General features: G+C 50.8%; 1 protein-coding gene across 7 annotated transcripts in view; it reads left to right on the plus strand.

The window, feature by feature from the left end:
• The first annotated feature begins 1485 nt into the window (after positions 1-1485).
• Positions 1486-20297, plus strand: part of RALY (RALY heterogeneous nuclear ribonucleoprotein) — a 130812-nt gene continuing 112000 nt past the window's right edge. For 4 of the 7 annotated variants that reach the window (XM_021540447.2, XM_021540448.2, XM_021540444.2 and 1 more), the window contains exon 1: positions 2278-2385. The gene's annotated coding sequence lies outside the window, so the exon portion shown is untranslated. Of the gene's footprint in view, positions 1656-2277; positions 2386-20297 lie in introns of those variants that run through there. The other 3 variants (XM_021540446.3, XM_021540449.3, XM_021540445.2) reach the window with 2 other exon arrangements.

Genomic DNA, 20297 nt, shown 5'->3' on the forward strand with positions numbered 1-20297 from the left:
AGGGTTATTAATAAGAAATAATTGTTTTAAATGCAGAAAAGCCTGTGTACTTTCTATTCCCTTCCAAAAGCCCTGCATCGCTTGTCCTTAATGAATAATGAAAGATGCTTTTGTATTGCTTCCCACCCATAGACTTTCAAGTGATTGTTAAGCAATAATAAATAGGACTCTAAAGAAATCAGGGCTTGATGAAAACTTAATTCTGGACTAATAAGAGAAGCACCTGCTGTTGCACAAGTTTATAGACATTCCTGGGGCTTTGGTGGGTGGAGAATTTTGGTTAAAGCTATGAATGTTCCAGCCCTGGGAAAATATCACTAAATGATTCTGAAATGTTGTTGTGTAGCTCCAAGGGAATTAGAATTTAGAAGGAAACCAGGAGATGCCATGGCCAGAAAAGGCACTTTGATGCCCTGATCACAGCACTGCTGTGATGCTCTCTGTGATCTCACTCTGAGGGGGCATGTATCATGGAAAGCCTAACCCAAAGAGGACGCTGTTCTTCGAGGATAGAGGGACAGCAACATCCCATGTCAGACTGGGGGAATTGGATTTCATGGGAAAACAGTGTACTCCACCAGGAAGCTGATGTGGCTTTCAGCCCTGCCAAGGGAAGGCACATGGTGCAGGTGAGAAACTGAAGCTTGGAAGAGATATCATAGAATAATGGAATGGGTTGGGTTGGAAGCCCCTACTATGGACAGGGACACCTTCTACTGTCCCAGGCTGCTCCAAGCTCTGTCCAACCTGGCCTTGGACACTTCCAGGGATCCAGGGGCAGCTACAGCTGCTCTGGGCATCTGTACCAGGGCCTCCCCACCCTCAGAGGGGAGAATTTCTTTCTGATATCCAATCTACTCCCTGCCCTGTGTCAGCCATGAGTTGCCCAAGAAAAAATAAGCTAAAAAGCCAGTTAATTGCTCTCATTTGGGTTGGTAGGTACCGAGTTCTTGCTTCCAGCTCACAGCCAGAGACGTCTTGATATTGACAGGAGAGTTCTCCTTACTGAGGGGTCTTTACCCAACCTTCAGAGGTATCTTCTGAACACCTCAACACTCCCACCAGTCCCATCAGGAATCAGCACTGTGTTGGGTAGTTTTGTGTAACTGATCACTTAAACACCAGTATAATTCTGTTGGGATCAGTGGGGAAAACTTACGGGGGATTTGCCCTGTCTGTCAATTAATCATTTCTGCTGTTGCACTATCCCAGGCATGTAACAGGAATACATTTCTTCACTGAAAGGGTTGTCCAGCCCCAGCACAGCTGCCCAGGGGGATTTAAAAGCTGTGAGGATGTGGCACTTGGGGACACAGGTTAGTGGTGAGCTTGGCAGCACTGGGATAATGCTTGGACTTGATGGCGTTTCTATGATTTATGCCTCTGTTGATGCCTCGCTCCTGCTGGGTGAGCTCTTGCCCTTCCCTAACACGCTGTCGAGAGCGGCTGCATGGAATTATTTGCATTGGTGTCACCCGAAGCGCGCTGCCGCGAGCTGGGAGCACACACACAGCGGGAGCTCTGGACCCGTGTGCCCGTCCCTCTAGCGCCGGGCTCTCAGCCGGGCCTGCCCACGCCTCCAGGCAGCGCCGGAATGCCGGACGATCGTTTCGGCCAGGAAACATCATTTTCCCAAGAGAACCGTTTTCTGCCCGGTGAGTGCCAGGAGCGGGCGGACACAGAACGGAGCAGCCGGGCTGAGCATCGCGCTGTTACCGAGAGCCGCCCGGGAGCTCCGGGGTGCACCCACGGCTCCGCTGCGCGCTCGGCGGGCACGCCGCGGGTGCGAACTTCGGCTGCGGCTCCGGTGAACCGGCACAGGGCGAGCGGTGCCGGTGCCAGCGCTGGGGGCGGCTGCTCCGCTGCTCCCAGACCGCGCTGCGGGGCCGGCACCGCCAACACCGAGAGCCCCGAGCGAGCGGAGCCCCGAGCGAGCGGAGCCCCGAGCGAGCGGAGCCCCGAGCGAGCGGAGCCCCGCCGCTCCCTCACGGGGACCCGCGCCCGGAGCGGCGCGGCCCCTCCCGCGCCCGCCCCGCTCTGGACTCTTCCACCGCGCGGGCAGCGGAGCGGGAGGGAGCGGGCGGTGCGGGGCGAGCGGCTCTGCCCCCGGCGAGCCGCGGCTCCGCGGCCCTGCCCGGCAGAGCCCCGTGAGGGCGGATCGGTGCAGGCCGCGCCGCGGCAGCAGCGGGAGCGGGCGGTGGGCAGAGGGGTGGGCTCTCCGCGGCGCGTGGGTCCCCCCCGGCTTGGAGCCGTGGTACGGTCGGCGGGAAGGAGCCGCGGCGCGGGGCGGTGCGCGGCACTGAGCCGGCGGCTCCCGCGGGCGAGGCGGGACGGGCCTGGCCCTCCGTCCGCACGGCACCGACCTGCCCGGCACCGACCTGCCCGGTGAGTGCTGCCGCCCCTTCCCCCGGCTGCTGCGGGGGGACCGCTCCCGCCAGCCAGTGTGCGGTCCGTGCTGGCAGCGCGAGTCCCCGTGCCGGTGAATTAGTGCTGCTTTATTATTATTATTATTATTTTCTTTTTCAGTCTTCACTTTCCCCACCCGTTCTCTGGCGTGTGGGTAGGTTTTTCCGTCCCTGATGCGCGTTTTCCCCGTTTGACGGGATGGGGAAGTGCCGCGCCTGGAAGCGGCTGCCGGGGTGGCGATGGCTCCGGGGCTGAGCCGTGCGCGAGTCCCGGGCGCTCGGCAGGCATGTCCGCGGTGTGACCGCGGGCTGCTTTGTGCCCCTGCAAACCGGAGATGCTCGGCTGCTCTGCCAGCGGGGCCTCGCGCGGCCGGGAGCGGCTTCGCAGCGAGCGAGCAGGCGGAATATCGAGCCCGGGCGGCGCTGAGCCGCGCCGCTCCCCGCGGGACCGTGCGGAGCCCGGCGGGCTCCAGCGCGCCGCGCCGGATCCGCCGGAGCTTCTCTGTCGCGATTATGTTGGGGCTGCTGGTCCTGCCGGGATTTATATTTGGGAACGGGCTCCCCAGGGAAGTGGTGGAGTCACCATCCTTCGGAATGTTAAAAATGAGCAAATGTGACACTCGGCCGTACGTTTTACTTGGCACGGGGGGAATCGGTCAGAGGCTGGAACCTGATGATTTTGGAGGTCTTTTTCAGATTTAATGATTCTGTTGATGTGAGGTGATGTATGAAAGTCCGGCTCTTGCTCCAGAGCAGCTTTGGTGAGTGTGAAACAGTCAGATCTGGCCGTGCCTTTGGAAAGGTCCGGCGGCTGATTGCCTTTACGCAGCCCAGGCGGCTGAGACACAAAGTGCCGGGATGGGCAGCAGGGCAGATGTGCACCTTTATTTTCTGAGTTGCTCCTGAAGAGCAAGAGCCTGCGGGAACGACCTCTCGCAGTTGTGCTTGCTGCAGTGCTTCAGCACAGAACCTGTATCCCAGAATTACTTAGGTTGGAAAAGCCCGCTAAGATCGGGTCCAGCCATTAACCCAGCACTGCCAAGCCCACCACTAAACCATATCCCCCAAGTGCCACTTCTACACCTCTTCTAAGTCCCTCCAGGGATGGTGACTTCACACTGCTGAGTGTAATTCTCGCATGGTTTTGGCGTGGGGAAGGGCTGGGAGCCAGCCCGTGCTGTGTGGCTCAGGGGCCTTCCCACACCACAGCGGCTGCTCAGGCTTTTCAGGAGACAAGTCAGTGGCATCACGGCTGGCTTGGGCTGACTTTCAAGGCCAGAAGAAAAGACCCTCTTACTTTATACTGAGGAAGCTCTTGTGTTTCCCCCGCCAGTAAATCCGTGTGTGACCGATGGCCGGTGCCAGCGGCGGCCGGGCAGGGAGGGACCGCGCAGGGCCAGCACAAGCGCTTGGCATTTGCCCTGGACCTCAGCGCCCTGGCTGAACCTGTTTTCCTTGGCTGTGCCATCAGCCCAGGAAGGCTGGGCGGTGTCCCAGCCCCTCTGGATTGTCCCTGCTGCGGGAGCAGGGTTGAGCTCTTCCACAGGTGCCTCTGCTCTTGGTCTCCCTTCAGCAGTGAAGTGGGAGGTGGTGCTTTCCCTTTCATTTTGCCCTGTCCTTTATTCTGCTGTTCCGTGGGATTTGGGCTCTTTGCACTGTTCTAAGGGCAGGGAGCGAGCCTGGCTTCCAGGTGAGCTCCGGGATGCAGGGATGGGTGCTGCTGTTGTCAGGAAGCTGAGGAGCTGTGCCAAAAGCAGAACTCAGATGTGTGACCCTGGAGCACCTTCGTGGGCTGCCTGCTCTGGCTGACAGCTTGTCACAAGGTTTATTGCTCCCGTTCCTGGAAGCCTTTCTGTGGTTTTGACCGCGTGTGAAAGCTTCCTTCGAGAGGGGTGGGTGTTCAGACACTCCTCCAGCTCTCTGAGCCGGGGAAGATTGCTGCTGTTTTACCTCTGTCAGGCTAATGTTGGAGATGGATTTCAGGAGAATGGCAAAGCAGAAAGAGGTGTGTCTCTTAAGAACCACTTTCTTCAGAAATGGCTGATAATAGGCAGTGAGTTTGGGGAGGATGTTTTATTTAAGGATTGAAAAGAGAGGATTAAAGCTCTTGACAGAGAACAGTTTATGTGGAGTAAGTGATGGGACTTGATCATTCAGAAAAAGACTGTAACGTGTTCCCATCACAAAGACAGCTTACAGCTCTCTGTGTCCCAAATCATTCAATAAAAGCAACAAAACTCTTTTATTTAAGTTCTTCACTGGTGGCTGCATAAGGAGTTTTCAGACCTAGCAGTAAATTTGTAGCTGCTCAAAGAAAACAGCCTATGGGTATAAAAATCTGTGATATGTTAAAGGTACTGTGGTTTATCCAAGGTGTTAATTATGGGCATTGGAATAGCTGTGTCTGTCTTGGAGAATTGCAGCTTTTCCTTCCTTGCCCCCTCCCATTAAGTTACTGGCACAGAGCTGTGCTCCTGGATTTGCAGAAGCACGGAGTCACTGCTCGTTAAATTACTGAAACAAAAAACGTTTGTGCAGGGAGAAGAAACAAGAATCAAATTTTAGGCTCAAATTGTGATTCCAAAACAAGTTGCTCATTCTTCTCACAGCTTGAGGTTTGTGATGGAAAGGTTGAAAATACCCAGCAAGAAAAACAGGCTGGGGAAAAAAAAAAAAATCTGGAATAAGCCGAACAGAGTGAAATTCACAATAAACTGTCATAGGAGAGTGTTTATGAACCTGCTGGAGAAAAGAGAGGGAGCAGCCATTCAGATCAATAACACGTTCTTTTTTTTATAACTCTAGAGCTTTAATCATATAGTTAAAAAAAAATAATCCTAAATTTGTGCATTTTATACCTGTGCTGGTAGCTGGGGCTAAATCTGCAGAGTTCATGCTGATCTGGGTAATCTGAATCAAGCTGAATAGTAAAGAGGCTCTTAGGAGGATCTGAAACCCAGGAGGCATTTTTCAAACCTGAGTTATGTCACTTTTTTTAGAGGTGCCTCAGGCAATTGCATTTTAAGAAGACAAAGCTTTTGTTTTCAAGCTGGCCTAGAAAAATGCCAAGGATGAATCCAAAGTAAAGGCTTTCAGAAGTTGTCATTTGTGATTAAGTTGATTTTGCTGTTGTGCACAGAAGGCCGCTGCCTTCCCCGACGTGCCCAGAGCTGGGGCTATTTTTATTTTTGCCACCAGTCCTGGTGTACCCGTTTAATTCCAGTGAGTAATAGTGCCCAGGGGTCTCACCTGAAAGTGTGTATTTAATGAGGGTCAGGTGTCTGCCAGCTCAATCTCCAATAGAAAATTAACTGTAGGTGCATTATAAAAGGCAGAATTGAGGTGATACGGGGCAGGGATTGACTTAGATGGGTATTCTGCAGAATTAATATGTGTCTGTGTCTAGTTTAGTATTTGAGATGTTGGAAATACCAAAGCCAAGGCTTCAAACCACTAGCAAAGGCTGTTTCCTTTCACAAAGGCCAGTCTGTGTGCACGTAGTGAATCCAGAGCTTTTCTTGGGGCTTCTCATGTTCCTTGCAGCCTAAACAATCAGGAGCATCCTGGTGTTGCCAGGCTGTGGGCAAACAAGAGGAGCTGCTCCCGTGGAGCCTGAGCTGGGGGAATATCGTGCAGGATGTAACAGATGATGCTGGGGCATGGATGTGGAAAAGTCTGCTGCCTGCAATCTGGAGTGCTGTGAGCTCCCAGCGAGATGCTCCTTGTTAGAGAAAGGTGAAATCCTGCGAGTGTTGTAATGACTTCTTGTTCTTAAATAAAACCAGAGTACTTTTTGTCTGAAAATCTGCCTGAAAGCAGCTCTGGCTGCAGGAGCAGTGCCAGGGCTGTCTCACCTGGGCAGGAGGTGTCCCTGGAAGCCCCCTGTCCCTGGGAGCAGCAGATTCCTCAGCCTTGGCTCTGGATAGCCAGGGAAGGGCTATAAGGGCAGCCTGAGTCATCCTTTTGGCTCTTGTGTAACACCCAAACAATGCTGCTTGTCCTGCTCACTGAGGGCTCTTGGCCTGCCCAGCACAAAGAGATGTGGCACTGGATGGAGCCTCTCCAGGGACACTTCTGAGCTGCAGCTTCTGCAGCAGCTAGCTCCTGCAGGTCTCACCCTGACACCTCAGAATCCTAATATTTGTTTATTTTTTTAAAGCAAGCTTTGAGTGTGTGTTGAAAGTGTAGAGCAAGTGGTGCTAGCGACCTGAGGCAAGGCTTGGCCTTGCCTTTGCAGGGAAGGTCCTCAGTTGTTTTCAGGGCTTCTGGGCTTTTCCTTCCCCTCTGTTGCTGGAGCTGCCCCACAGGATGTGCCTGGCAAGATGCTGAGCTCTGTTCCAGGAGCATCCCTGCACCTGCAGCAGAATATTTCTTTCACTAAGCCTCCACAGACTTTGCCAGTGATGTTGCACAACTGTCTGGCTTTTGGGTTTTTTGGTTTTGTTTTATTTTTTAATTGGTTGCAAAAGATCTGTTTTTAAAATAGAAAACACAATTCCAGGTTGCTAGGGTTTATTTCTGCTAAGAGTAAGGTAAATAGATGGACACCTCTGGGCTGTGTCTGTGTGAATTCAGTGACTCCCTGGTGGTATCTGCAGCATTACCTCCATGAAGGGATGGTACCAAACAAAAGGAGCTGAGAAGTGTCAGGGCATTATCTGATGATGCTTTTGCAAGCAGCTTACATTTCAACAAATACGGCCTCGCTGGGAATGAATGTGAACTCATTTTCGGCTTGCTACCGCAGGCAGAATAAGAATGGCCAGGTGAAATGTGTGAGCAGGAGGAATAACTGAGGCAGTGCAGCTCCATTCCCAGTGGCTCCCGCTGTGTCCCACCTCCCCTGGAGGGTGAACATCCTTCCCCAGGGGCTCTGCTTGCTGTCATTTAAACAGGCGACAATTTCTGCAAGAGAAGCTGTTGAGAACGTGGCAGTGGACACTCCTTGTGGAGCCATTGGTGTTCATTTTAATGTGTGAATTCCTGAGTTCAGGAAGGATAGGCTGGCAAAGGTCACAGGGTGGATGGAGGAGGTGCTTGAAGAGCTCCCTCACCAAACTCTTAATGTCTTTATTAGTCTCAATCTTGTGCTGCCCTTCTGTCTTTAGCAAACTTTCTTTTGGAAAACTGTCTTGGGAGCATTAGTGAGAGAAGTTCCTTTGGAAGATGTGGAGCCCTGGCTGTGCCAGGTCTGCACAGGGCAGCTGCTGCTGTGTCAGTGCCCTCAGTGCTGATGGCTGCCTTTCACCTGGCCTCCAGTGACAGCCTCCTCTTGCCAGGACTTCAAGGTGACTCTTCTGGCCCAGGCTGTGGCCCCTGTGTAGAAGGCTGCAGCTGGCTGGTGCTCAAACATAATTGCTTGGGTTTGTTTTTTTTTTTCAAATCTAGCAAAAAATCTCAGCGGTTGCTGTGGGACAGGCCTTGCAGAGCTGATGGTGCTGCCTGGCTTGAGCTGTGTTCCTGCTGAGGGGCAGCACTGGAAGGGTTTGGTGGTTCAGTAGCTCCTGGTTCCTGTCCCTGGAGCTGTGTTTGCTGTAAAACAGGTATTTTTGTTGATGCTGCAGGAGTCTGCAATGCTTGGAGCTCTTACAGCTCCTGAAGGTCCTTCTGGAGCTGGTAAAAGCTGTAAGCACTGCAGAAATCCTCTTGAGCTCTTCTAGTAATTTCAACTTATTGGTTTTATTTATAATTTTTTAACTTCTGTTCCAAAGAGTGCAGCTCTTATGTTCACATATTTCAACAGGCTAATAAAACCTCACCTGTCTCTGTGATGACTCTGAGAGAATCCCAGGATGGTTTGGGTTGGAAGGAACCTTAAAGCCCATCCAGTGCCACACCTGCCATGGGCAGGGACACCTTCCACCATCCCAGGCTGCTCCCAGCCCCATCCAGCCTGGCCTTGGGCACTGCCAGGGATCCAGGGGCAGCCACAGCTGCTCTGGGCACCTGTGCCAGGGCCTGCCCACCTTCACCGAGAAGAACTCCCTCCCAATATCCCATCCATCCCTTCCCTCTGGCAGTGGAAGCCATTCCCTGTGTCCTGTCCCTCCATCCCTTGCCCAGAGTCTAGGAACTGGCTCTGAAATTAACATTTAAGGTGAAAAATCCTTGGTGCAGCTCACACCCTGCAGCCAGTGCCCATCCTGTACCTCTGGTGGCACCTCAGGGCACAGGTGAGGAGGAACAGCCCTTGGGAAGTTCCCCTGGCAGGAAAGCTGTGCAGGCAGTGCTGGGGAGCATCTCCAGCGCTGGGGGAGTGCCTGCTGCACATCAGGGGTGGGATTTGTGTGTTTTCCTCTTAATGCTTCCCTGCAGCTGGGCTCCCCAGCCATTTGACTGCGGCATAAATAGCATTTCCAGGGAGGCACGGGAATAATGCCGAGTTTACTGATACCTCCTGTGAGCACAGCCACACCTCGTGGCAGGAGAGAAGCAGGGAGGGCTTAGATGATTTAATTAAAGTTGTTGTGAGGAAGAAATTAAATTTGGTCTCTTGCCCTGCTCGTATTACGAGGGGAGAGCTCAGCCTTTCTGAACTGAGCTATTCCTTGCCTTCTGTTTGCCTTGGAAAAAAGCAATTTCTCTGTCAGCTTTTAGTCTGGCTCCTGGGCCCCAATTGCTTGTTTATCTTCAGCAGCTCCCCAAATCGCTTTGAAGATGGCCTTAAACATTGATCATCTCTTGCAGTCCTTCATCTTTGTTCTGCCAGCAGACACTAGAAATGATATTTTAAATTGCCTCTTTCCCCCCAAATGAACGGGCTGTGTGTATGGGCCGGGAGAATTAAAGCTCTTTCAGCCAAAGTATAAATCAGCTGCTCCTCTGTTTTTGCCCAGTTCTCCTGGATTCATCTTCCAGCCCAGTCTGCAAAGCAGCAGGGATTCCAGGGAAGATAAAAGCCAAAGTGCAACTTAATTTCGAGGCAGAATCTACCAGTGTTCTGTTTGGGGAGCGGGATCCTGTTTAAAAATGACTTTTCCCCCCTTATTGCAGCAGTGGGATCTTCCTTCTTGCTGCTCCCTAGGGAAGGGCTGGGGGCTCCGTGGGGTGATGCTGTTCAGACAGTGGGGTGCAGAGGTGAGGTGATGCCTGACACTGGCAGCTGCTGACAGGGAAGTTTGGAAAGGCAACTTTTGGATCTCTTCCTTTGCCATTTGAGCACTGAGATCTGGGGGAAAAAGTACTGGCTAACAGCAGAACATTTATTCTTTGTCAAGCAGGCAGCAGACAGCAGAGGTGGTTAATTCAGCATGGAAAAGCCCAGAGCTACAGCTGAACAGGCAGGAAGGTTTAATCAATCATTTGGAGTAGGTTTCTGATGCTCCTTTATGCAGACGCAGTTTTTTGTGGTGTTGTTAACATTTAATTGGTAGCAGGTCACGCCAGCCTCTTTCCCAGGCAGAGCTGGAAGGGAGCAGGTTATTTAGATTCACAATCACCCTAATTCCTGGTGCACATCCCAAAATACTGGTGAGAAGAGGTCCTGGCAGGCTTGGGCTGAGGAGTTGGGCTCGGTGAAGGGGGATGCAGCAAGCAGCCTGAGCTGTGTGTGGGTTTCTGATCCAGGCTGGTGTCCGCATTCATTGCTTTTATCATCATTTATCATATCATAGTCACAGACTGGTTTGGGTTGGAAGGGACCTTAAGGGTCATCTCATTCCAATCTCCTTCTGCAGTTCAATTTGCAGATTCCATATCCCCATCCCCTTCTGTGTGCTGGTGCTCTCTGCCTTTTCAACCCCTCCTTTGCAAGAGGAGGAAAAACAGCGTGACCTCAGAGTTAATAGATTTTAGCCTTATATGTAGGATAAACATCTGTATTTTGTACTTTGTTGTGAGGCATTGGTGCAGGGGATTCTGGCTCAGTGAGTCAGAGGCTTTTACCCACTCAGTGGTGTGAGTAATTTATGGCTTGCCCCAAGTCTGCACAGCTGGGCTGCCAAACTACAGCATGTTGGGGAGTAAATATTGCATGTTTACACAAAGCCTTTTCTCTCCAAGTCCCCAAAAAGAGGATGAGCCACTTTAACAGGCTGCTCATGCTGAGTAGGTGCCATATCCTCGGGCAAAATGCAGTTGGGCAAAGCAGCCCAGCAATCTTATAAATACAGTGAATTTTCCATTCTTTCCTGGGTAGCATTCCTGACATCTCCACAACCTGCAGTAATGTGACAGTGATGTAAGAGAGAAAGCTTTGTGCAGTGATGGCAAACAGCCTTTAGATACACTGAATTTTTGTTAAAATAAAGTGGTTTTGGAAGTAGGTGCTGTTAGTACCAGGCTGATGCTGCTGAGGTGTGGGAAGCTAGGACTTGTACTACCAGTTACTGCTTTATAAATTTCTAGGTTAGATCAGGCAGTAAGTTTGGATTTTGGGCTTTTTTTTTTTCCTTACCCTGAAGCTTGTCAACTTCTTATTTTACTCTGAGTCTCACAGTCCTGAGCAAGAGGAATCTCCAGCAAACAGAGCAGCTGATAAAATTGATGCAACCAATTAATTTATTTTATTAGAAATATGAAATACCCTGAGATGGAAGGGGCCCACAGGGATTAAGTCCAACTCCTGGACACTCCAACTCTCCCATCCTGTGCCTGAGAGCATTGTCCAAGTATCCCTTGAGCTCTGGCAGGCTTGGTGCTGTGATCACTTCCTTGAATTCTTGTTCATCTCTCGAATTTTGCATACTCAAAGTTATCCAGTGAGACTAAAGACAACCGGGAGGTATTGATAAGGCTTCCCACCCTCTAGAGTTGCTTTTTGCTCCCGCACTGAGAAAAAAAAATGTAACCAAATCTGAGAAATCTGTAGGACTTGGTAGCCAGTGCTGCCATTTGCCCTTATAGCAGGGTGGTAAATGAAGCTCTGGGCTTGGTGAGGAGCTCTGGCTTTGATGCTCTAAATATAAAGCAGGTAGGAGGGCATGTAGCTAGGCCTGACCTTGGGCAGCAGCAGAGCTGGGAGCGAAGCCAGGGCAGCTCCCAGCTCCTCCCTGTGCCCTCTCTGTGTGCACTGGCCTCCCCCAGACCTGCAGGTCCCTGGCCAGCCCCAGCCAGGTGCGGGTGCCCGAGCCCAGGCTGCTGCCGCCCCATTCCCGGGCTTTGCCCTGTCACTGCTGATTTTCCCGGGCTTTGCCCTGTCACTGCTGATTTTCCCGGAGGCACTGGACTCTGGGGAATGCCTGGCATGTGGGATTTCACATAGCAGCCCTTTTGGCTGGGCTGGCCCTGCTCCGAGCACCCTCCTTGGCCAGTCTGCCCTCAGCACCCGTTTCCTATTGCTGCATTGGCTGATTCTCCCACCTTCTCTTGTGTCAGGGTTAAACTCGGGGAAGTAACAGACACCTGAAATTACAGAATCACTGAGGTTGGACAAGGCCTCTAAGACCATGGAGTGTAACTGTTAACCCAGCACCATGTTTACCACTAACCCATTGAAATGATACATGGAATAAATAAATAGACTCCACAACCTGGGGTAGTTCTGAGGTGGGTATGTATTGTCAGCACCTGGCACAAGTGGGCTAGCTCTCCAAAAACTTGTGCCCCAAGCCTCAGTCTGACCCACACCTTTATTCCCAGATGTGTTCCATATGCAGTACATTACACAATTCTACCGTGCATATTCAGCCCCTGGCCCCTCCTCTCCTCACCTCTCATGCTAAATAGGTCCACGCCCTTCTGGGCACCGTGGTTTGCTGTGGTGGTTACACAGGGGTCTCTGGTGGTCTCTGAGGCTGAAGATCATGGTCTTCCTCATGGTTGAACTTTTGAACTCTTCCTCTGCACATGTGCTTTTGGTCCTTCAGTGCTTATCTGTGTGTGTCTGTCAGTCTTGACAGGCTTGGAGACAGGAAAGCTTCTTTATCTGGGTTCTTTGCGTTCTGAGGCAATGATCTTTGTGCAATAAGCTTCAGAAATTTGCATTTTCTTATGCCCTTTTGTACTTATGGCAGAGGTTTCTTAAGTAAAATGTTAAAAATTGACACATAACTCTACAAAGTAAAATATAAATGCTTAATTCATTTTGTTAAGTGAATTCCAAAAATCTCTATTTCACCATGTCCCCAGGTGCCATGCCTACATGGTTCTTGAACACTTCCAGTGGCTCAGCCACTTCCCTGGGCAGCCTGCCCCAATGCCTGACTGCTCTTTCAGCGAAAAGATTTTCCCTAATATTCAGTCTGCACTTCCCCTGGCACAGTTTTAGGCTGTTTCCTCCTCTTGCTTGTTCCCTGAGAGAAGAGCCCAACCCCAACCTGTCTTAATGGACTTGGGTTTGCCAGGTCACCTGGGTGCTGCAGGAGTGTGCAGCTCATGTCAGGTTTTGCAGCAGTGCTGTGGTTGTGCCCTGATTCAGCAGCCCCAGGGCTCTGTCCCTGTGTTGGTACCATTAATCGTCCTGTGACATCCCTGGGGGATGGACGTCAGTCCTTCACACTCCTGCCCAAAGTTACAGGGCTGCCAGTCCTGGGAACAAAAGCTGTGTCCCAATCTTGAAAATCATAGAATCCTGCAATGGTTTGGGTTGGAGGGACCTTAATGATCATCCCTTTCAACTCCTGCCATGGGCAGGGACACCTTCCTCTATCCCAGCTTGTTCTACTCCCTGTCCAGCCTGGCCTTGAACACTTTTAGGGATGGGCAATCCTGGGAGGTGGATTTAAACAAGAAAAGAGGGACGTGCTGCTCCAGAGCTCCCATCTGAGTCCTGGTGCAGCACTCCTGTGCACAGCTGCCTTTTGTTCCTGCACGTTCCCAGGCAAAGCAGGTGGTGTTGAATTTTTTTCTGCATTAAAAAAAAATAATCTGTGGCGTGCTGTGCGAGGCTACTCACATCTGTGCGCTCTATGTAGGTCAGATGTGTAGTTGCTTCTTTACGAAGACCAAACTTGACAGCGTTTCCTCGCTGCAGCCATGAGGGAGGATCATCAAATTCACATGCTGCCTCCATGAGAAATGTCCTTAGGGAAGACCTCACGGGGGCTGTGTGTGCAGGTGAGGTTTGTTGCCTTCCTGGTGTGCTCCAGGTTTGTGACAATGAGCTTTATTGATGAAAGATTTATCGGGGCTGTGTATCCAGGCTTGATCCAGTGTCATATCAGATTAGCCTTGCAGCTGGAAATGCTAAATACTTCCCTGCCCTGCTTCTAGCAGCTGCCTTTTGCTCTGCTCCCACTAAAAAGCCTGTTCCTAATCTCTGCAGCCTGTATTTCTCTTGCTATATTTCTTCACATGCAAATACCTCTCCCTCCCCTTTCCTCCCCCCCAACCAATCCTGTTCTGGGATTCCTTGACCTCTTCTGACTCTGGCAGTGGTGGAGGAGAAAACGAGCTGGGAACAGGCATACTGTCATGTCCAGGAGCAAGTTAGGAACCTGATCTAAGACCTTGCAGAGCAGCTGAGAGTCTCCCCTTGCTCAGGGTCACAGCCTCAGATGCAGGTGTATGTGGTCTTGTAGGACATGCTCCACTGGGGTGAAGCTAACAGGGATGAAGGACACGGTTCCTGCTGCTCTGCCACTCCTCAGGGTCCTCTGGTCTCCTCAGTCTGGTCCCAGCCCGTGGAACAGGAGAGCTGAACCAGTCTGGCTGCCTTGTGCATGTTGGGACTTCCTTCTGTCTTCAGTCCTGGGGTTCTGGGGGTGATGTGGGAACTTTCACAGAAGGGGCTTTTTTGGTGAGAACTTGAAAACAGATCCCTGAACATCCATTAAAATCAGATAAACAGTGGACCTAAGGTTCATTTAAATCTGAAGAGGGAACTGGTTTTGCTGCCCACATTACGTTTCCTTAGCTGAGATGACCTTGGAAGCCACCACGACTGGAGAAGTGGCTCAGGGGGATCAGAGCAGATGAAGATGGATGTGTGGATGTCTTAATGCAATCCAGTGCAAGGTGGAAGATATTTCCAGTATCAAAATAGTTTTTCTGCCTGCTCCACAAGTCTTACCAAGAAACATTTGAACTGAAAGAAGGGGCTCCAGCTGCCACCTCCTCTGAAAATGAGCAACATCTGCAAAAAAGGAGGGAATCAGTAAAGGATGGATTGTCTACAAGTGCTGACAGCTTTCCAGGAGACCCCAACTGTGATGGGAAGTTGTGTCCTGAAGCAGCTGGATGAGCACTCAGGAGCTTGGGACTGTGGCAATGAGCAGCTCCTGGTGACTGGAGCAGTAAGTGGGGGTAGGTGGAGCACTGATCTGGTTGTGATTCATCCATGGATTTGGGAGCATTGCTCTTGGCTTGGAGTAGGCTTCCAGTGTGAGGAGATGGACTCTGGAATTCAGAGTTGCTCAAAGCTTCATGGAAACAAGTGTTGGAACACTTGAGGGGAAATTGGACTAATTGAAAATTGTTTGTCCTGCTCTACAAGGATTCCAGCTGCAGTCCTGATTCTGGGTGTGTAAATGAGTGTGAGCACATCCCAGTGCAGCTCTCTCTGCTGCAGAGACCATCTTGCTAATTGCTCTGCTGCTGTGTTCAGCCACAGATCCAGGGATGAGATGTTTCCCATGGCTGCTCCTTCCCTTCTTCCTAAAGAAGATGAAGAGTGCCTTGTTAGGGAAGCTCCAGAGTGCAACCAATCTCTTAAACTCCTGCTGATCAACTGAAACTAAGAGGGAGCTAATGAAATCCCTATTGCCACAACACATTTGTTTTGACCTTTAAAAGGAAAATGTGCTGGTGAGTCAGGAATCCTACCAGGAGATCTGGGCTTGTTTTGGGCAGAAGATGGAGTGGGGACCGTGGGGGTTTAAAGTGGGGGCAGACAGCAGAACAGGGGGTGAATTTGCTGTGCTCTGTGTTCTGCTGAGCTCACAAATGGAGTCTCCTCAGCTTTTGGGGGTCTCTCAGCTGTTCTGGTTGTGAAGCAAACAGAGGTACTCGAGTATTTTGGAGTTTTCTCCTGACTTGATTTTAAAAGCAGGGTGGAAACTCCTTATTTTCAGAGATGAAAAAAGGAAGGGAGGAAGGATCCTCTGCCATCCTCTGTGATCACAGCAGAAATGAAATCACTGCTTTGGCCAAAACAATGAATCTCAAACATTTCCATGGCAGGGTCCTTCTGAGAAAGGTTTAGAGGAAGTTTGTGCCTCAAGGGGACTGAGCCTGGCTGAGCCTTCCAGGAGCTCATCAAGGGCTTTGTTAATTTGATGCAGCCTCGGGTGGCAGAAGGTGGGCTAATGTCTGAGTTTAGTCCTTTGAGGAGATTTTTCTCCTGAAAGGTCAGAGGTAAAGAGGATTTTGCATCCACCTCCATCCATGGAAAAGTGGCCATGTGAAGGACAGGCTCTTCAGCTGTTGGGGCTACCTTTCTCCTGGGAAAGACCTTGAAGGTCTCAGTTGCCAAATGCAGCAAAGCTCAGGTGTTTGGAAGGCACAGACACTTTGGGGCCATCTCTCCTTGGCTCTGGTCAGTGTCTCCTGGGCCCTTCTCTGGCCCCAGTGCTCCAGGGGAGCACATGCAGCCAGTTCCATACTGGTACCAGTGCTGTGGTGGTGGTGGGCACCATCCTGCCTGAGGATGCCAAGAAGCAGAGAGCTCTCCCTGTGCAGGGATTGGGCACAGCTGCTCCCATGGTGCCAGGGAAGTGATGTTTGTGTGACAGCTGGAGGCAGCAGCTCTGCATTCTTGGAGTTTTTCTTGGAATTTTGGGATGGATTTGCTTCCAGAACCAGGCTGCTTCTCCCAGCATCCTGCTTGTTCTCTCCCTCCTCACAACTGGAATGAAATCAGTCCTCTGCCTGAGCTGCTGGAAGGATTTTTGTGACAACCTCATGTGACAACTCAGGAGGAACTACGAGGGCCACAGAGGTCCTGGGATTGTCAGAAGTCTGCCAAGCTCTGTCCCTTACCCTGCCACCACCCTGTGTGCATCCAGTCCTTTTCTAAGAGGAATTTATTCACCTTCTGTAGTAGTAATTTTCTGTCTGGCTGCTCCTCGTCCAACACAGGGTGAGTTTGGGGGGAATTGAGGTGTAACTGCCCCCTTTGGCCTGGGTTCCACACCTGCCTGCCTAGAGAGCTGTTCTGTAGGGAGCCTCTCCACGTGGAGCCTTGTCCACCCCTGTTGCTGATTCAGGAGCAAACCACCCTGGTTAGAGTCCAGGAGGCACTTCAGGGTCTCCAGCACTCCACTGAGGCTGTCTCCATTAACTTGCCGTGTTAAAAAGGAGTTGGAGTCTCTGGTGGTCAGTTGGGAAGTGCTGCCTGTCCCTCTGCTGCCACCCCAGGGTGCCACCAAGGCTGTGCTTTGATTTGTCTCCTTGGATTATTTTGATTTTAAATCACCTGGGAATGCCAGAGGAGTTGGGAATCCTGTGTTCCCTGCTCACTCCAGTTTATTAAAATCCCCCATCCATAAACAACAACTCTTCAAAGCTGTGTGCTGCAGCAGCTGCAGTGCTGGGTCATGTTTTATACATGACCCTGCCAAAACCTGCTGCTCCTCTGGGGGCAGCTCAGATCTGGCCATCCTTGAAATAATGCTCAAAACAAGGTGTCTCCTGCTTGTTCAGCAGAGCCTGAGACTCCTTTAAATAAAAATGTGACACTGGATTTTGTCAATAGGATCTGGTTTGTCCCTTGGAATGGGAATTATTCCTGACTGATGTCAGCAGGGCCTCTGGGAGGGTGGGATTTAGCTGCAGATTAGCATGAGTTACTTGGTTTAAAGGAAGGCAGAAAACATGCCAGCCCAAGCAATTTGACCAAACTTTGCCTTTATGTATATTGCAGGGACAGTGGGGAGCTCCTGCAGCCCAGGCTGGAGCTGCCAGTCAGTGCTGGTGGCCATGTGTGGCACCCTCTCCCCCTTGGAAAGGGGCATAGGATATGGGAGAGGTCACTTTTTGTGCCCCTTTTGGGGAAGAAATGTGCTGGTTTCATGGTGACTGAGTAGTGGGAGCTGGGGAGGGCTCAGGAGTCAGGTGTGAGTCACTGTCTGTCTTGAAAAGTCAGGTGAATGCTAAGGAAGGCAGGAGCCTCCCTTCAAATGGAAAATGCAAACCCCCTCCCTCTGAATTATTGTAATTTTTGAAATTAAGGGTCTCTCAGGCAAAGATATGGGAATAGGAATAACAGTTCTTTACTAGGAAAACTAAAAATACAAATGCAATAGTACAAACAAAAACAAACCCCTGCCAGAGTGAGAGCAGCCCTGTCCCCTGTGGGTCAGGGAGGTGTCTCAGCCCCATCCCAGGGGGGCTCAGCCCTCCTGCAGTGCCAGCTGTGCTTCTGCTGGAGCAGGATCCTGCACAAGGGGGGAGTTTTCCTCTGGAGCTCCAGGGCTGGGGGAGATGGGCCTGGGCTCCTCTGGGAATGCAGGGGAAGAAAGCTGCTCCCCTGGGAATGCAGGGGGAAGAAAGCTGCTCCTCTGGGAATGCAGGGGGCAAAGGCTGCTGGGGGGTTCCAAAGGCAGATTGGATCCAGGTAGGAATGCTTGGCTCCTCCCCTGGGTGCAGCATCTCCCCATGGATGCTGGAATTTTCTCAGCCATGCAGGGACACTCAGTGGCCATGGACAGCAGAGATCTCCTGCAGGGAGGATTGGCTGTGGGAGAGATGAAGAAAAAACTGCCCAGGGAGCAGCAGAGACCTGCCCCAGCTCTGACAGATGCTGACAGAATGCACACACATGTTACAGCCCAGGACACTGTTCCTGGATGTGTTTAAAGAAACTGGACGTGGCACTCAGTGCCATGGTTTGTTCACTTGATGAGGAGGTGTTGGGTTGTAAGTTGGACCTGATGATCTCAAAGGTATTTTCCAGCCTGTCTCATTTTTCTGATGCTGGGAGACTGGAGCAGGAGCCCTGTACATCTGGACTGTCCCATCGCTGCTGCACATTTCCCTGGGGTGGGACTGCAGCTATTTCCAGGTAATAATCTGGCACAAGCAGCTAAAATGTTGAACCAAACCCCATTCCTATTTGTGGTATTAACTGAGTAAAATATCTTTCAGTAAACTTTTGCTGTCCATATAAAAGTCTTCCATTCTTGGTGGGTTTTTGTTACCCTTTTCTGTCCCAAGATAAATATCCTGGAATGAGCAATCTTATGATTTCAGGTTCTGTATTATTTTTTGAGTGTTGCACTTTTCTTTCCTCTCTACCTTTTGCTTCCTGGCCTCCTCCAGGGATGTTGTTTTCAAGATTTATTCTTGCAGCTATTTCAGCAGGATGGCCAGCAGCAGGCATAAGGGAAAAAAAACCTCAAAAACCTCAGGATTTTCATGTTGCTTGACCTCAGGAGCCCCAAGTGTCAGGAACCCAATAATAAACACTGCCAAACCTTGGAAGGTGGTGGGAGCTGGTGACCTTGTAGTGCAGGTTTGGAGAGACTTGTGCTGCTATTTCAGGTCCATGTTGGTCTCTTTAAAATGCTGTGCTGCACCCTTGCATCTGATGGAAGTATTGGGAGTTTTTTATTATTTTTAAAAATTATATTCTGATTTAGACTGCAAAAACCAATGAAATCCTTGAGGTTCCTTAAGGCTTCCCTGTTAGTGTTTTTAATTCCTATGTGCTCATCCACCATTGCAGCAATGAACTTGGAAAGGCAGCACAGGGAAGTAATTATGGTTGATACTAAAAAAATCATAATACATAATAAAAATCATAGAGTTTGAGGGGTCTTGGGGTGTTTTGGAGGGTACATCCTCAGCCCTGGTCTCTGTAGGACCAGCGTGTCTGTGCTTCCATGTGAAGTCTTTTCACACTTTATGGGCACTCTCCTATCCCTGCTTCCAGTTTAATTCCCCTGTGTGCTGTCTGTGAGGGAATCCCAGGATGATTTGGGCTGGAGGGGACCCCAAAGCTCATCCAGAGCCACCCCCTGCCCTGGGCAGGGACACCTTCCACTGTCCCAAGTAGCTCCAAATCCCAATGTCCACCCTGGGCTGGGACACTTCCAGGGATCCAGGGGCAGCCACAGCTTCTCTGGGCACACTGTGCCAGGGTCTCTGCACTCTTCCAAGGAAGAATTCTCTCCCAATATCCCATCCATCCCTGCCCTCTGGCAGTGGGAGCCATTCCCTGTGTCCTGTCCCTCCAGGCCCTTGTCCAAAGTCCCACCTCAGCTCTCTTGGAGCCCCTTTAAGCCCTGGAAGGGGCTCTAAGGTACTCATTTTTGAAGATGTCTTGAGTTATCACCTCTTATCTCTCTGTCAGTTCAGTTTGTCTTCAGTTTGCCAAGTTCTTGATCTTTATTGTAACATCTCTTGGGAGATGCCAGGGGTGTTCCTCAGGACAGGGTATTTCCTTGCACCAGGAAGATTTTATTCACTGTGCAGCTTTTCCATGCCAGAACACTTTTGCAGGGGATGAGCCAAGCTTGGCTTGCTGATATTCTGGTCTGAATTGGGAGTAATTCTGGTTTCACTACAGCTGTTTTGATACACAGTAATAGAAGAATGGAGCTCTGTGATAAATGTGGCTGTGACAGGGCAGGAGTCCTGGCAGATGGCATACCTGGACCGTGTGGCTCGAAAGAAACCTTCTTGACCTCATGAAGTAACCTTAGACTTTATTATTCCTAGAAAAAAAAAAAAAAATCAGCTTTCTCCTATTCTTTGTGTTCTGCAGGCTTGTCCAAAGGTTTCCCTGCAGGGATTTAGGCTGTGTATTTCAGGGAATGGGACACAGACTTTGGGGTGCTCCCTGTGCCTCTGTCTGTCACTCTGGTGCTGCCTGCTCTAAGGGGCTCATCCTGCTGGTGTTGGGGCAGCAGAGCCAAAGGCACCCCCTATGCCTTCGTGGCCAGGATTATCTCATCTTGTCCTGTTTGCACTGCCAGTGTGTGTGAGTCCCTCTGCTCCAAAGCTCTGGAAGCCTTTGCAGAGTCTCTCCCTAGTTTACAAGTTCTTGGATGGGATTTTAGCTGTTTGTGGAAA

The sequence above is a fragment of the Lonchura striata genome, chromosome 17 (genome assembly GCF_046129695.1).
Source record: "Lonchura striata isolate bLonStr1 chromosome 17, bLonStr1.mat, whole genome shotgun sequence".
Taxonomy (NCBI): Eukaryota; Metazoa; Chordata; class Aves; order Passeriformes; family Estrildidae; genus Lonchura; species Lonchura striata.